Consider the following 13,603-nt stretch of genomic DNA (forward strand, 5'->3'; position numbering starts at 1 on the left):
CCTAAGAATGAGCACAAGGCAAAGATGTCTAGTCTCATCACTTCTATTTACCACTGTACTGGAAATCCTAACTAATTCAACAAATGAAAGAGAGAGAGAAAGAAGAGAGAAAAAAATTCTAAAAATTGGCAAGAAAAAATATAAGCCGTATCTATTCACAGATGACCTATTTATGTTTATCAAGATCACAGAGTAATGGTGTCAAAATACTAAAGGCTATTTTACTTCTCTATATAAGAAACAAAACATGGAAAAAAAAATTACAAATACCATTTATAACCAAAGAACATGAAAAACTTAAGGATAAATTTAATAAAATATAGGCAAAACATCTATACTGGAAAATATAAAACACCACTGTAAGAAACAAAAGATCTAAATAAATGGAGAGAGACAAATTTTCATAAACTGCAAGATTCAATATTATTAACATAACCATTCTCCCCCAAAATATTTTTAAGACTGAAATACCAAACCCCATTAAGATTTTATGGGGCTTTTTGTTTTTTTTTTCAAACAGAAATTAGTACACCTAGTCCAAAAATTTAGGTAGAAATACAAAGGACCTAGAAGAGCCAAAACAATCTTGAAAAAGAACAAAGTTGAAAGACTTAGAAATTATAAAGGTAAGCAATCAACAGTAACTGGCAAAATTACTTCCATAATTCTCCCATAAATGGGAGAAACAAACTTATCAAAGGAACAAGCATACAGTCCAGACAATACACAAACAATTGATTTTTCAACAATGGCACCAAAGTTAATTCAAAAGAGAGAAGATAGCCACTTTAATAAATGGTGCTAGACCAAGTAGATACCTATGCAGGGAGGGAGGGAGGAGAAGCACACACTCTGTCTCACTAATACATAAAAATTTGAAACTATTGACAGTCAAAAACCTAAGTTAAATCTATAAAGATTCTAGACAAAAAGAGAAATAATTTCTTCATAACCCTTGAGATATGCAAAAGATTTCAGGTCACTACAAAAAAGCCCTAGCCATAAAAGAAAACTCAAGAATCTGGATTTCTTCAAAATGGTAAACTTCTGCACTTGGAAAGAAAAGATTAAGAGAATTATAAAAGTGATGAGGCAAAGTTGAAAACTGGGGAAAAAAATACATACATTAGACAAATCAACTGTATTCAGAATATATTTTTTTTAAATTCCCACAAATTTAAATAAAAGATAATACAACTTAAAAATCAGCAAAAGATCTGAATATATTACAATCAGAAGATGTACAAGTGGTCATAAGCACATGTAAAGATGCTTACTATAATTAATCATCCACAAGAGTAGGTATAATTAAAAATACATAACAAGTGTTGGTAACAATGTAGAAAAACTGGAAGTCTCATATATTGCTGACGGTAGTATAAAATGGCACAACTACTATGGAAAACATTTGGCAATTTCTTATAAATGAGACATACAGGTACCTCACAAATCAACAAATCCACTCATAGGTAATCTCCCAATGTATGTAAAAAGATACAACTGCAAAGACTTGAATAAGATTGTTCCTGTCAGCTTATTCATAATAGCCTCACCCTAAAAATAATCGCAGTGTCCTGCAATAGGTACTAAATAATTTATTGTTACTATAGGTATACAGTCATAAAATAGAGTAATATATAGTAATGCTACACTACAACAAACTACTAACATATAGAATAACATGGATGAATCCCAAAAACTCTATATTGTGGTGAGACACAAAAAGAGTACCTTCTATACAACACAATTCCATCCTGGGCTAGAGGTGAGAGAATGATTATAAAGGAAACTTCCAGTATGATGAAAATAGTATGTATTTTGATTGAGCTAGAACTTACCAAAACTCAAAGAACTGTAAACTTAAAATGTGTGCATTTCACATGTGAATTTTACTCTAATAATATTGACCTAATTAACTATAAATCTATTGTCAACAACTACCATTTCAAAATTTAAAAATGGTACAAAATGATACAGCAAAAAAAAATTCATGTGCTAGACTTCAAGAGAAGATTAAATACGTCTTGAGCAAATTCATCAACTCACTGCTTTTAACGAAAGGAGACAGAAGTTACTTCTAAGCTAGACCACGTGTTAAATCAAAGTTTTTGTTTTGTTTTGCTTTTTTTTCTTTTTGAAGCTTTTCTTAGAAGGCAATTAAATCAGGGCACCTAGGTGGCTCAGGAGGTTAGGCATTCAACTCTTGATTTTGGCTGAGGTCATGATTCCAGGATCATGGGATGGAGCCCTGTGGTGGGCTCCATGTTCAGCAGAGTGTCTGCTCAAGATTCTCTCTCTCCTTCTGCCCCTACCCTCTGCATGTATATTCTCTCTTTCTCTCAAATAAATAAATCTATAAAACAAAGAAAAAGCAACTAAGTCCATAAATTTATCTACATTTTTTTGGTAAAAACAACCCAACCCAAGTTCAGGCAAATGAACAGAGTTGTGACCCAGATTCTTCATCACTACCTAGCACCAAACCTCTCCATTCACTTCGGTGGTTCTTAGGTGTAACCTCACAGAATCCTAGTACTGTAAGGCAATTCACTGGTCATCAGGCCAACCTCCTCATTTTACATAAGGATACAGAGATTAAGGTAAGTAGTGACTTTAAGCAACAGTGATGGATAAAGCCATGGAAAGACCAAAGTGATGTGTTGATTAGTCCTACAAGTAAAATCAACACTAAAATGACTGCCTCATCTATCTCATATTGTTCTAAGAATTGATTTAAAACTCCTTGGAAAAATAAAGCCCTATTATAACTCTATTTTAAATTTGTGCAAAATACTAAAAATCTTTATCCTTGGCTGTTACTAACATACAGAATTCCATGAGTGGTGTATAAGGGTAACAAAGGTTTTTGCAAAGTAGACAACATTTTGTTAAAAAAAAAAAAAATCGACTTTATCCTGTTTCTTTTTTCAAACAGGAGTCAGTGGATTAGAAAATTCTTTCCAAGAGCTCTGTCTTGCCAATTTTTGTTATAAAGCATTAATCAATGATTTCCTTAGTTTCTTCTTCTAAGAACCATAAAAATGAAAAACCCAGAGTTAACCAATGTGAATGTGCATGGTCAGTTTTACTTTTGATTAGGAGTACATTTATCAATCAATCTTTGTAGAAAATGGGATTACCATATACAGCTATTATGAACATTCAGAACAAATGAAATGAACTCAAATGGCACCTTCAAAATAAAATACACAAAGACAAAAACCCCCACACAACTAGGCAGGAAGGAAGGAGGAGTACTTACTATCTTTTGAACATGCACTCTGGATGTCTGACTAACAATTATGCCACAAAAAAGACATTTCTTAAACCACACGGGGCTCTTAGAGGTTCTCATCACAAGGTAAATAACATGTTTTTCTTTGTTTTCCCTTATATCTATATGAGATGATGGATATTAACTAAACTTACTATGGCAACTTATTCACAGTAAGTCCAGCCATTATGCTGTAACACCTTAAACTTGTTCAGTGCCATATTCTGATTATATCTCAATAAAAGTCTAAGGAAAAAAAAAAACTACATGTGGTTCAATTTAGTACTTGCTCTTCTTATCTGCTAACATGGACTAAATATTGTATATTAATGTGAAAAATTTTTTAATCTTTAGAAACACCAACAAACCTGTCCAAGTTAACTTCCTTTGAACTATTTCACCTTCTTTTCTTGTAACTCTTGCTCACCCTTGATAAAAACTGCACAAGAAACCTTAACTGTCCAATATACTGTTGAAAAATCACAGTCAACATGTGATCCAGCACATCCTCAGTGCTGCAGGTATGGGGTAAGGAAGTCTGAACAGAATCAAATTTTGACACGTTTTTCTACCAAAATGAACTTCCGTCGAAGAGTAACTTGAAAGTAATTCAATTTAAAATACAAACTAATACAACTATGAGGTAGAAAAACACATATAAAATAAGATAAAATTTGAAGGGTAATAGACTCCAGTCAAAGTAAGTTAATTTGGGGCACCTGGCTGGCACCTGGGTTAAGCATCTGCCTTTAGCTCAGGTCATGATTCTGGGGTCCTGGGATTGAGCCCCTCCTTGGGCTCCCTGCTCAGAGGGAAGTCTGCTTCTCCCTCTGCTTCTCCCTTCTGCTCGTCCTCTCTTGAAAATAAATTTTAAAAATCTTTAAAAATAAATAAAATAAAAAAATAAAAGTTAATTTAGCAATGTGACACTGTGAGGGGATAATTTTATGTGTCCACTTGCTTGGTCCTAGTGCTCAGATATGTGGTTTCCATAAGGGTGTTTTTAGATGACATTTACAATGAACTGATGGACTAAGAGTAAAGCAGATTACCCACTGTAATGTGGGTGGACCTCATCCAATCAGCTGAAGGCCTAAACAGAACAAAAACAAACCTCTCCCTAGCAAGAGGTAAGAGGGAGGTAGTTCTGCAGTAGACAACCTTTGGATTTGAACTGCAGTATCACCTGTCCTCTGGATCTCCAGACTGCTGACCTGCCCTGCAGATTTTGGACTTCCCAGCCTCCATTCCATTATCATGTAAATGAACTTCTTCAAATAAATTTTTCCTTATACATACATACACATCATACTGGTTCTGTTTCTCTGGACAGCCCTATTATGAAAATATTATAAGGTAAATATACAGAAATCCATATTTCCATTTAACAGCAACAAACAGTAAGAAATTAGAATTTTAAATAGTAACTTTACAATAGCACCAAAACCCAGTTAATACTTTAAGTATAAGTCTAAAAAATATCTGCAAGATCTGTATACTCACAACTGAAGAACTAAAGAAAGATAAATGATATTTATGAAATGGAAGCCCTGAGAGTTAAGATGTTAATTCTCCCCAAACTGACCTCTATATTCAACAGAAGTTCAAACTAAATTCCAGCAAGACAGTTTGCAGAAACTGACAAGGTAATTCTAAAAGTTATATGGAATGGCAAGAGAACTAGAACAGCCAAGACAATTTTGAAGAAGAACAAAGTTGAAGGAGCCATACTATCCAGCTTCAAGAAATACTATAAAGCCACAGTACCAAGATAGTATGTTATTAAATTAAGGACAGATCTTCAGATAATGTACCACCAGAAAGTCCAGAAATAGACTTATACATGCAGGGTCAATTAATTTTTTCCCAGCTTTACTGAGATATAACTGAGATATGATTGTGTAAGATATATCCTGTGAGGTTTTGACACACGTACATGTTGCAAAATGTTTACCAAATTAAGGTTAATATATTCTTCACCAAAGAGAATTTCCATTTTTGTTAGTGTTTTATGGTAAGAACATTTAAGATCTACTCTCAGAAAGTTTCAAGTATATAATACTAATAATAGTCTGCATCCTATATGTTAGATCCCCACAACTTCTTATAACTGGAAGTCTGACCAACATCTCTTCATTTCAACCCCTTGTAATCACTTTTTTACACTCTGTTTCTAGTAGTTTGGCTTTTTGAGATTCTACATAGAAGTGAGATTATACAGTATTTGAGTATTTGCCTTTCTCTAGCTTATTTCACCTAGCATAATGCCCTCAAGTTTCATCTATGTTGTTGCAAATGGCAGTATCTCCTTTTATTTTTATGGCTAGATAATATTCTATTTTGTGTGTGTGTGTGAGTGTGTGTGGGGTGTGTGTGTGTGTGTGTGTGTGTGATTTTATTCACTTTTTTTTTTTTAAACATTTTACTTATTTATTTGACAGACAGAGATCACAAGTAGGCAGAGAGGCAGGCAGAGAGAGAGGAAGGCAAGCAGGCTCCCCGCCGAGCAGAGAGCCCGACGCGGGGCTCGATCCCAGCACCCCGGGATCATGACCGGAGCCGAAGGCAGAGGCTTTAACCCACTGAGCCACCCAGGCGCCCCCCCTTTTTTTAAAAAGATTTTATTTATTTATTTATTCACCTTTCAATGAATGCTTAGGTTATTTTAATGTCTTAGCCACTTTGAGTAATGCTGCTCAAGGGGGTGCCAACATCTATAACAAATAGAAATTTCATTTCCTCTTAATAAATAACAAGGAAGTAGGACTGTACGATCATATGGTAGTTCTGTTTTTTTGAGGAACCTCCATACTGTTTTCTACAGTGGCTGAACCAATTTTCATTCCAAACAGTGCACAAGTATTCTCTTTTCTCCACATCCCCACCACGACTTATCATCTTTTCTTTTTCTTAAAGATTTATTTATTTGACAGAGAGAGACACAGCGAGAGAGGGAGCACAAGCAGGGGGAATGGGAGAGGGAGAAGCAGACTCCCCGCTGAGCAGGGAGCCCCACGCGGGGCTCCATCCCAGGACCCTGGGATCATGACCTGAGCCAAAGGCAGACGCTTAAGGACTGAGGCACACAGGCGCCCCCATCTCTTGTCTTTTTGACAATAACTATTCTAATAGGTACAAGGTATTAACTCATTGTGGTTTTGATTTGCATTTCCATGATGATTAGTAATGTTGAGCACCCTTTCATGAACTTGTTGTCTTCTTTGGAGACATGTCCATTCAGGTCCTTTGTCTTTTAAATCAGATTATTTGGTTTGTTGCTATTGAGGTATAGAAGTTCCTTCTCTATTTTGGATATTAGCCCCTTAACAGATAATATGATTTGCAACTGTTTTCTTTCATTCTGTAGGTTGTCTTTTCATTTTGTTGATTGTTTCTTGTGCAGTGCAGAAGACTGTAAGTTGATAAAGTCCCATTTGTTGATTTTTGTTTTTGTTCTTGTGCTTTTGGTGTCATATCCAAAAAATTCACTAGCAAGACCAATGTCACAGGGCTTTCCCCCTATGCTTTGTTCTAGGAATTTCCTGGTTCTAGGTCTTAATTTCCTGGTTCTAGGTCAAAATCTATTTTGAGTTAATTTTATGAGTGGTATAAGAGGTCCAATTTCTTTTGCATGTGAATATCCAGCTTTCCCAATACCATTTAAGAGACTATCCTTTTCACATTGAGTATTCTTAGCTCCCTCATCAAACATTAGATGAGTGTACACATGTAAGTTTATTTCTGGGTTCTTGATTCTATTCCACAGATCTATTTATCTTTTAATGCCATTACCATACTATTTTGATTACTATAGGTTTAAAATATAGTTCGGAATCGGGAAGTGTGATGCTTTGTTCTTTCTCAAGACTGTTTCACTATTCAGGGTCTTTATGGTTCATGATAATTTTTCCTATTTCTGTAAAAAATGCCCTTGGAATTTTGATAGGGATTACACTGAATTGATATGGAAGGAACATAAGTGTCCATCAGTAGACAAATGGGTAAGGAAGGGGTGTGTGTGTGAGAGAGAGAGAGAGAGAGAGAGAGAGAGAGAGAGAGAGAGAGAGATGTGTGTGTGTGTGTGTGTGTGTGAATATTACACAGCCATAAAAAGAATCAGACTGTGTCACTTGAGACGACATGGATGGACCTAGGCAAGATTATGCTGAGTGAAATAAGTCACAATGAGAAAGACAAAACTTTATGATTCCATAAGTGGAATTTAAAAAAAACAAACAAGTGAATAGACAAACAAAAAGCAGAATCAGACCTATAAATACAGGGAACAAGCTGATGATTGCCAAAAGGGAGGAGAGCAAGAAGGTGGGCAAAGTGGGTAAAGGGGAGAAGGAGATACAGGCTTCCAGGTCATATAGTCCATAGTCAATGATATTGTAATAGCCATGTAATGGGACAGATGGTAGCTACACTTGTGAACACAGCCTAATGTATCAACTTGTTAAATCATTAAGTTGTAGATCTGAAACTAATGGTAACATTGTGGGTCAACTACACACAAAATTTCTAACTAATGAAAGGCTTCAAAAAGTTGTTACCCAAGAAATGGGAAAATGAGAAGTTTGCGACAGACATCCTTTATCTCCCATGGAGAAATGATCAGTGTACATAATATGAAACATCTGTGTATTTTGCAGTATCTGTGGAAATTGCGTAAAATAAAGGTTATTGAGGAAAAAAAACCTCAAAAGGTGAAGGTAACAAAAACATAATAAAGTTATCAATGATAAAGTAAACTAACAATTGTTGCTCAGAGTTCATCTAGTATGATTAGAAAATATACCAGAATTCTTACAGCACTAAACCACCTACTTCTATAAACTTACTAAACAACTTATCCAAAGCCACCTTGTGTAAAATTCCAAGGAACCATTTTGAGAATACAACAGAGTTCTGAGAGATCCAAATAGATCCAATATCCATGTTGATTATTGTTCCAGGAAATATATTTTAATACCCTGGTCTACCCATATACAATGATCTGTTTGCATCTTAACACTGCACAAATTTCCTCTGTTCTGTTGCCATTATTAAGGCAAGTAGAGAAAATGTGTTAACCAACATTAAACCTTCAGACTAGGACTGGGGGCTATATTATCATTATGACTGATCACACAAATAAGTTAAATTTGAAGAGTCAGGACATACTGCCCTAATTCTGCAGCAGAAAATTTCAGAACCAAATTGAAGTATTTTTAATCATCAAAGACTCGCAAAATTGAAATGCCATCAAATGAGTCAAAGAGAAAACCCAAGTCAAAAATGATTTATAACAGTTTGCCAGATTCACATTCAAACTATTTGTGGTTTATAAGTAGTGTTTTACTAAACTGAAAACAATGTTGTGCTTAAGTCTAATAAAATCTCAAAATACAACTGCTAGAGAACTGCTCGTTACAGCTTCTTCAAACATTTCACTGATCTGGAAAGCTATAATTTGAAAGAAATTCTCAGTAAAAGAAAAGAACTATGGAGCTTAATTCTAAGTTACAAGTCCTTGCTTGGTGATGACAGGAATGAATAGTTTATAATGGACTAAACAAAAAACTTAACAATCAATGATAATCTGATTTTATCAATATAGAAAGCACTTTCTGTCACAATCCATTCAAAAAACGTTAGTATTACTTCCCATGTTACTTTCACCTATAAAGAGAAGGAAGAGATCTTCAATTTTTTCAGAGAAAGGAAAAAGACAGAATATACAAAGACAATTCTGACATAATGCAGACACTTAAAATAAGATTGGCCAGTAAAATCTGAATAAGATTTAAATTTGTTGAAAAAATGAGTATAATTGTTTCATTTCTTCTCTCTTCATCCATACAAATTATACATATGACTAACAACAATGTTGCATTGAATCTAATAGATAATGTATGTCAAGACTACACTGTCATGCATAGCAGTATGTTTCATGTATCAGGTCTAGCAGTTAGGTTTCAAAAAATAATTGCACTATTATCTGAACACAGCTCCAAGAAAATAGGATCTTCCCTGACTTTCATTGTTACAAACCTGCTGCCCATCACAGAGAGCTCAATAATTATCTGCTGAATGACTGATATACAAGTAATATAAAATTTCACCTTAGTCATGGAATAGACAGGTTTATATTAATTTTACATTTTCAGAACTACCTGTTTGAATTTGATGTAACCTGGATTTTTGTTTCAAAGTATACTGAACTTTCAACTTAATGTTCAACACATACAATGCAACACCATTCAAAAACTAGCATTTCCTATTTCACAAATGAGACCGTATTCACAGATTGTTTGAGGATGGAAGAACTCCTGTCTGAGGCATCTAGAAAATACAGATCTTATGTGAACATGACTGCTGGCCAGCACTCTCTTGGAGAACCTGCTGCACATGGCCCAAGCAAATTCTGTAAAACCCAGGCCTCAGAAACACCTGATAAGATGAGCACAATAGTAAAGAGCTCTGGGCTCCCAGCAGGCCACAGTCATCTGTAGAACCTATGCTGTCAGGCCAGGGATTATGACAAAGATGAAGGTGAGAGGTATCTGCCAAAGTTACTTGGCACTGCTATTCTTATTCTGCGCAGGCAAAGTACAGAGGGCATGATTCTCTAACCTGCTAGTAGCTTTTAGCACCTAAGAACCTTCACTAAAAACTAATCAAGACTGAAACTATGCATCTTTTATTTTCTAAGTTTTGACTTTTTTTTTTAAAGAAACCTTGAATGTTACCATATAATTTTTATCCTAGATTTCATACTTGTACATAACTATATTTGTTTACAAATTGGCAGTTACTTCATATAATAAAAAACAGCTGTACTTTTCTAATATTATCTTTTTAATCTCTAAAATAAACTGATAAAGCCAATGTTAAGGTAACTTGTCAGTAAAATTAAATTTCTCCAAAGGCAAAAAGCACATAGTCCTAGGAAGAGTATGTATTTCACATACTTCCAAAGAGATAGAAACATACCCTATAAACTGAGAATAAATATTATTCAATATTAATAAAATACAAATAAATTTTATGATTGAGTTAAGAATCAAGATAAACTGTTGAATGTTACCTCAAAATAGTTCGTTATATTAACAAGATAATGAGGCAAGTTCAAAAGAAGCTCTCCGAATTGAAATTACTATACAGAGCAACCAAAACCTTTAGATAAATTATTTCCTTATTAATTCCCTTAATAATCAACCTCCAGTTCATGGATAATTCAGATGGATCACCAGACATCACAATTTCCATGGTATCCCTCCACTTCTCCAGTCTAAGCCTTTGGCACCCTGACCTGTGGATATTTCTAGCTCTAGTCCTCTCTTCCCTGTGTAGCCATTTTTCTTTTTTTTTTTTAAGATTTTATTTATTCATCTGACAGACAGAGATCACAAGTTGGCAGAGAGGCCAGCAGAGAGAGAGAGAGGAGGAAGCAGGCTCCCTGCTGGGCAGAGAGCCTGATGTGGGGCTCGATCCCAGGACCCTGAGATCATGACCTGAGCCGAAGGCAGAGGCTTATTAACCCACTGAGCCACCCAGGTGCCCCCCCCTGTATAGCCATTTTAAGAGAAGTAAAAAATCAAGTCCTCAGTAATTGGACTAGAGGAGATCCAAACCTGGCACTCTTGGGCCCACCCTACTAAAAGACAAAGCAGTTTTCTGTTACAAATGGCAAAAAACCCACACCTAAAAAGTGCATCTCTTACAGTTTGTTTTAAACCATAACTTCCACTCTTTCTTTCTCCTTGGAAAATTTTGTCAAACAAGGATTCCTGGGGTGCCTGGCTAGCTTGGTTGGTGAAGCGGGCAACTCTGGATCTCAGGGTTGTGGGTTTGAGTGTCACACAGTATGTAGAGAAAACTTTAAAAAAAAAAAAAAATTCCTTGTTCCAGAGAGATTCCTAGTCTGGAATTTATTGTCATCATGCTATAGTGTCACTTAATACGTTGCTCTCTCTTCTGTATATTTTCTGAAATGCTTCCTGGAGCTACAGGCATGGTATAATTCAGATTTAGTTCCTCAAGAAATAATATTTCACATGCTTTTACTGAGTAAAGAGCTTACAAAGTTGAAAGATTTTGATTCTCTTTCCTTTTCTTGCTACATAGAATAATTACCAAAGGAAAAAAAAACCCCATCAGGCACCTGGGTGGCTCCCTAGTTTAGCGTCTGCCTTCGGCTCAAGTCATGATCCCAGAGTCCTGGGATGGAGCCCCACATGGGGCTCTCTGCTCAGCTGGAAGCCTGCTTCTCCCTTTCCCACTCCCCCTGCTTGTATTCCCTCTCTTTCTCTCTCTATCAAATAAATAAATAAAATCTTAAAAAAAAACAAAAACTCATCAGTTTCTTTATTACACTGATTTTAGGTAAGGAAATTTTCATTCAGGAAAACTTGATTCAACATGAGTTTTTTCATATTTATCAATTTTCATTCATAGCATTCTTCAAAGGTAAAAAACAAAATTTTGTGCTATGAACTTAAGAATTTTATCATACATTAGGTCTTCATTTAAACTAGTTATTATTAGTAGTAGTACTGCTGTTCAAACTATCCAAACTTTAGTCAGCATTAGCTTCTTCAAATTGGCTCCTGGGTCCTTCTGACCTGAAACTAGTAGCCTCTGTTACATGTCCTTTATTTTCCAACGTGAAAAAGTGTCTAGGCTCTTAAAGTAAGTTTCCTGCCCAGATTTGGAACCAATCATTTCTCGAAGGTCCTCCGGTATTCCTCTGAATGAAAATACACCACGTGGGCACTAGGGGGGCTCACTGCTACTGGGCTGGTCATTTGTTATATGCAATTTTTGCATATAGAACCAAGCAACACATACTTTTGGGATAAAATGATAAAGTCACACCAATACTTTCAATTTAAATCATCACTACAGGGTAATATATTCTTGCCATATTTAGACCTCTATCAACTTTATCATATGGGGAAAATACCGTTTTGTCATGAAACCAAAAATCTCATTAGGACTGTCCAAGTTTCATGAAGCAGATAAAGGGATGAAAGAAGGGGCTTATAGTCATTGAAAAAAATCTCCAAAAGGCTTTCACTGCAGATGATGATACAACTTGCCTGTATTCAGTAAAGAATCAGCCAGGTTTCCAAAGTCACCAATTGACAAGTGAAAAATGAACTCCTTCAAACAAAGTTTCAAAGTATGTGCTCAAATTCTCTGAGCTAGATGTATTTATGAATACATACAGAAAATGGTAATTCTGAAAGATGAAGTGGCTTTTTAGTTACAATGCAGGAAAAACTATGTTTCCCCTAAGTTTGAGTTCACATGGAGAATAATCTGTAGGGTTCATGCTGCCAGTGGCTTCATACCCCATACTCCTACTGAGGCTTACGACCTTGATTGGAAAGCTTGAGGATAAGGAGAAATACTTCGATAATTTGCTAGTCCACCACATCCACTTCTTTCACTACCATTCCCCAGCAGTAGCAGAAATAAATGAAGCATGGGGTACAGTACATAAGAAGCCAAAAAGAATCTCTCAGTGTTGTCTGAGTAACTCTTTGGACATATCCACATCTTACACCCCCATATAGCTCATCTAGACTCGTGTACACATAGAAGTTGAGCCAAGAGTCATGCATGCTCAGCACAGTCATATTGCTACCAGCTTCCCCCAGGGCCATAGTGATCTGGATCTAGCAGTATATAAGAAATATGAAGACAATGAAGACAAATGAAAGGCTCAATCTGGTTCCCTCTCTAAATACCTGGTGCAGACAAGGCAGAAATTGTGTATGTCTAATATCAAATATGGATCTGTAAAACAGGTGAGGCAGATGTTACAAGCAGATTCTCTTCTCGGTTGATTGCTACGACAACTGTATAGGAGCTGGTGAAGTCCATTTTCTTTCCTTTCTCCAAGAATATCCTCATTCCATCTAAATAATGAGTTTTGATTTGGAAAATGCAATTTTTTTCTTCTTGTTCACAGGCATCCCAAGGCCATTCTTCTGGTCTCCTGGGTGCTTTCCCTGGGAAGGTAAAATCTCACAAAGCAGATCTTGTGGATTCCAATGAAAGAGGTCTCAGAGACCCAAAGAAGAGAGCTAGAGTTGATAGTATGGATTCAGGGTCCCAGGTTTAACTTACACAAGTTGTCAGATCATGGGAAAAGAACTCTAAGTTTCCCTAAAGGGGGAGGAATGAGGTTACACCTGTATAACCAACCAAATACAGGATGCAAGCTCCTGATATAAGAGCTAGAACCAGGAAGGAGGTAAGAGACAGCCCAACAGAGAAGAAACCGGGTCAGATTCCCCATTCTTGCTACCAAATACAATGAACATCCTAAGTAAT

The 13,603-nt window shown here is 35.8% G+C and overlaps 1 protein-coding gene across 2 annotated transcripts in view; it reads right to left on the reverse strand.

Moving 5' to 3' along the window:
• The window catches only part of SLC12A2 (solute carrier family 12 member 2), a gene marked incomplete at its 5' end in the record, with an annotated part of 107,687 nt that overhangs the window by 63,740 nt on the left and 30,344 nt on the right, over positions 1-13,603 (reverse strand). The window lies entirely within an intron of this gene.

This window comes from Martes martes (genome assembly GCF_963455335.1).
Source record: "Martes martes genome assembly, chromosome: 5".
Classification (NCBI taxonomy): domain Eukaryota; kingdom Metazoa; phylum Chordata; class Mammalia; order Carnivora; family Mustelidae; genus Martes; species Martes martes.